Here is a 4481-nt window from a genome sequence, read left to right on the forward strand (position 1 = left end):
AATACCTTGAGCAAAGGCATGCAGGTAGGCCTATTTCAAGTGTATCCTGTGGCCAATTTGACCAAAGTCAAATTGTTTATATATGGCAGCAATTCCAGAAGTATAATTGAGAATGTCCAAGGGTTCTGGGTTTCCAAGGTTGTAAATGTTAATGGGAACTGAAGATCTTCCCCACCCATTAATAGGCCTCACTTGGAGCCCAACTAGAGAATCTTGATTAGGGGAGGCTTGTTTTTCAGGAAGGCCCATTCCTTTTGTTACTTTGTAATTAGGTAGTGGGTCATAAGGGTTGTGATGCCCTCTGGCTCTGAAGAATGGTGTATATACTCTGAGGTGAGATTTTGTTTGGGGCTCACTCATTGGAAGAATGTTCTGGTGATTTGGCCAAGAGAGGCTGACACTCTGAGTAGCCATTAAGGAGCCCTCCCCCCAGCTTTGAAAACCTAGATGTTGGTGCTTCTCTCTCTGATAACTAAGTATGTACAGCTTTGGTCAGACAGCTAGAAGCCCTATCTGTTGATTTGTGTGATTTTTCTCTGTCTGCATTTTTTCTGCAGGTCAAAGAACTTGTGCTAGCAACCATCCTGGGCATGGTAGGGTGCTTGTTATTACAGAGGTGAACACTACTGTCATAACAATACCAAGATATTTTAATTTCTAATACAGTAAATATCAATAGATATAACTCACAAAAACTAGAGCTCCTTTTTGAGTCTGCAGTAGATAGAAAAAAGGACTTAGAATGAAGAATGAAGGAAGATCTTAGTTCTAATCCTGACTCAGACACTTTGTGACCATGGGAGAATCACTTTATCTCTCTTTGCCTCAGTTTCAGTCTCTGTAAAATGGGGATAAGAAATGGCATCTACTTCCCAGGGCTGTTGGGAGGATCAAATGAGATAAAAATGTAAAATATATTTGCAAAACTTAAAAAGCTATGTGAATACAAGTTGCTATTACTACCTATTATTAATTTTTACTAGTGTAAATGGTTCCTGAGACCAAAAAGGTGGACAGCTACTGGTCTATGGGGAGTAGGGCTGAGAGGCTACCTGGAGACCTCATTGTTGAGTGCCCTCATGATTTGCAGTGCCTTAACATCCTTTTGTAAGAGACAATGTGATGTGAAAAGAACTCTGCATTTGAGGTCATGAGGGACCTGGCTTTGAATCCCTGCTCTTTCAGTTACTAGTTACATGGTGATGGGCAAATAATATAACCTGACTTTGGTACCAGTTGCTCATCTGTGAAATGGAAATAAAACTTCCTATAGTAATTACCTCAGGGATTTCTGAGAGGTTCCAGTGAGATGATGCATGTAAAATGTAATTTAAAAACCAATCAAACTAATAATGCATTAGCAGCATTGAATGTATTATTATCTCAGATAGTAAAGTCACCTATTGTTATTATTACCATGATGATGATGATTACAATGATGCATTCAGAATATCCCTAAGGTATTTAATGAATTCAACTCTTCTCTAGCATGACTTTCTACTTTGTCTTTCATAAAAATTAAGGTGAAATTCAATGAATATTTCATCTGGGTCTTACTGCATCTTGCAGGTAAACCATTATGTAGGAGAGAGTGACAGAGAAGCTAAAGAAATAAGGAGGAAGAAAGAGACAGAGACAGACAAAGAATATGCATGCACAGATTGTCCTCCACTCCCCATCCTTCTAGCAATCCCTAACAAACTAAGGAACCAAATCTACAGACTAAAAGATATAGAATTATAATAAAATAAAATTTCATTTCAATTGAATTTTGCTTGTTATCATAGCACTTGCAAAAAATAAATGAGTATGATAATGTTCATAGTATGAAAATTACACAAGTCATCCAGGAAGTCATGTGAAAAAGATACATGAATACAATATTAGGGGATAAAAAGAAGAAGAAACTTTGGGCAATAAAAGGAGAAAAATGTTACAAGAGTGGGACAAAAGGGATTTAAATAGATGAGTTCACTCTTTTGCAACTATTAAATCTTTGAATGACTTAAAAGCCTTAAAAGCAACTTGCATTCCACATTCTCTTAGGTCTAGGTGGGTTAATTTATTGAGTTAAAAACATATTAATAAGGTCAAAGGCAGGTTCAGTCAATGAGCTCCACATAAGTTTTTTTTTTTTTTATTTTGATTATAGGGACAGAGTTAAGATGACAGAGTAGAAACAGGACTTCTGTGGGGCTCCTGCTCCCACCTCCTCCAATTCATGTAAAGGGTGACTCTGAACAAACTTTGGAGCTACAGAACCCACAAAATGACACAGAGAAGCTAACCTGCATTGAGGACAGCCCGGCAGGGGCAAGTCAGTAAGAAGCAACCAGCACAGCATTCTGGGAGCCAAGGCCAAGGTTTTACCCTAAGGGTGGCCTGACTAGCCTCCCACTGGAGGGACTTCAGATCACCAGGAGCTGTGGCAGTTTTCAGAATTATCAACACATAGAGGCTAAGGACAAACTGAGAGGTTAGTGCAGTGTGGACACTGGGATCCAGTAGTGTGGGAGTACAATATGGTTTCTGTCCCCTGGAGGGAGAAGCCACTAAGGCCCCACAGCCATGCAGCCACTGCCACATGGCAGCTTCAGCACCCAGCCTGCAGATTGTAGAGGGACCAAGCTACCAGTCTGAGGGATAATCATTCTTGCTTTAATCTGCTTGGATCTGGATTGCAGTCTAGGGTGGAGGTCCCAGATTATGTGACCAGCTTACCAGAGCATGTGGAGGTTTCAAAGAGGGCACCTAACTAATACCTTTGGCAGCTGAGAAAACCCCAGCAATTGGGACAAAGCTCCCAGAGTCCTACTGTGGCAAAAAGCTCAAAAGTCAAGTAATTGAGTGGCAACATGAGCAGGCAAAGGAAGCAAACCAAGCAGAGCAATAAAACTTTACACTTCTATTTTGGGGACAAAAAGCATTAAAGCATGGAACAGGAGGAAGACAGAAAAGTCAGAACTCCTTCACCAAAAGCTTCCAAGAAAAATATGAGCTGCTTATAGGACATAGAGGACCTTAAGAAGGATTTTGAAAACCAAATAAGAGAAGTGGAGGAAAAATTGGAAAGAGATATGAGGATGATGCAAGAAAATTATGAAATGAGAGTCAACAACCTGACTGAAGAAAATAACATCTTAAAAAATAGACTAACTCAAATGGCAAAAGAGACCCAAAAAGCCAATGAGGAGAAGAATGCCTTAAAAAGCTGAATTTGCCAGATGGAAAAAGAATCTCAAAAGCTCACTGAAGAGAATCATTTCTTCAGAATTAGACTGGAGCAAATGGAAGCTAGTGACTTGATTAAAAATCAAGATACTATTAAACAGATCCAAACAAATGAAAAAATAGAAGCAATGTGAAATATCTCATTGGGAAAACCACTGACCTGGAAAATAGATCCAGGAGAGATCATTTAAAAATTATTGGACTACCTGAAAGCCATGATCACAAAAAGAACCTAGAAATTATCCTTCAAGAAGTTCTCAAGGAAAATTGCCCTGATATTTTAGAACCAGAGGGCAAAATAGAGTTTGAAATAATCCACTGATAACCTCCCGAAAAAGATCCCCCCCAAAAAAAAAACTCCTAGTAATATTATAGCCAGGTTCCAGAGTTCCCAGATCAAGGAGAAAATATTACAAGCAGCCAGGAAGAAACAATTTGAATATTGTGTAAACACAATCAGGATAACACAGGATCTGCCAGCTTCTACATTGAGGGATCGAAGGGCTTGGAATATGATATTTCAGAGGTCAAAGGAGATGGGATTAAAACCAAGAATCACCTACCCAGCAAAACTGAATATCATATTTCAGGGAAAAATATGGTCATTCAGTGGAATAGAGGACTTTCAAGCATTCTTGAGGAAAAATCCAGAGTTGAATAGAAAATTTGACATTCAGATACAAGAAGCAAGAGAAGCATGAGAAGGTAAACAGGGAAAAGAAATCATAAGGAACTTATCAAAGTTGAACTATTTACATTCCTACATAGAAAAATGATAATTGTAACTTACGAAACTTTTCTCAGTATGAGAGTGGTTGAAGGGAATAGAAATGTTTAATATATATATATATGTGTGTGTGTGTGTGTGTGTGTGTGTGTGTACATACATATATATGTCTTTCTAGGAGGATATATGGGCATATGAATTCATATGTGAGTGTGTGTACATATGTGTATAGGTACACACAGATAGAGGGCACAGAACCAATTTAATAGGAAGGTATGATATCTAAAAGGTGAAATTAAGAGGTGAGAGGGGAATATAATGAGAGGAAATGGGGAGAGAAAGAATGGGGTGAACTATGTCATCTAGAAGAGGTAAGGGAAAATGGTTACAATGGAGGGGAAGAACAGGAAGGCAAAAGGGAATGGCTCAACCTTATTCTCGTTGAATTTGGCTTGGGGAGGGAATGACATACACACTAAATAGGGTGTCTCACTCTGCAGGAGAGTAGGAGGGAAGGAAATGA

The sequence above is a fragment of the Petaurus breviceps genome, unplaced genomic scaffold (genome assembly GCF_028583685.1).
Source record: "Petaurus breviceps papuanus isolate PSGF00001 unplaced genomic scaffold, PetGlider_PUasm1.0 229, whole genome shotgun sequence".
In the NCBI taxonomy this organism is placed as follows: Eukaryota; Metazoa; Chordata; class Mammalia; order Diprotodontia; family Petauridae; genus Petaurus; species Petaurus breviceps.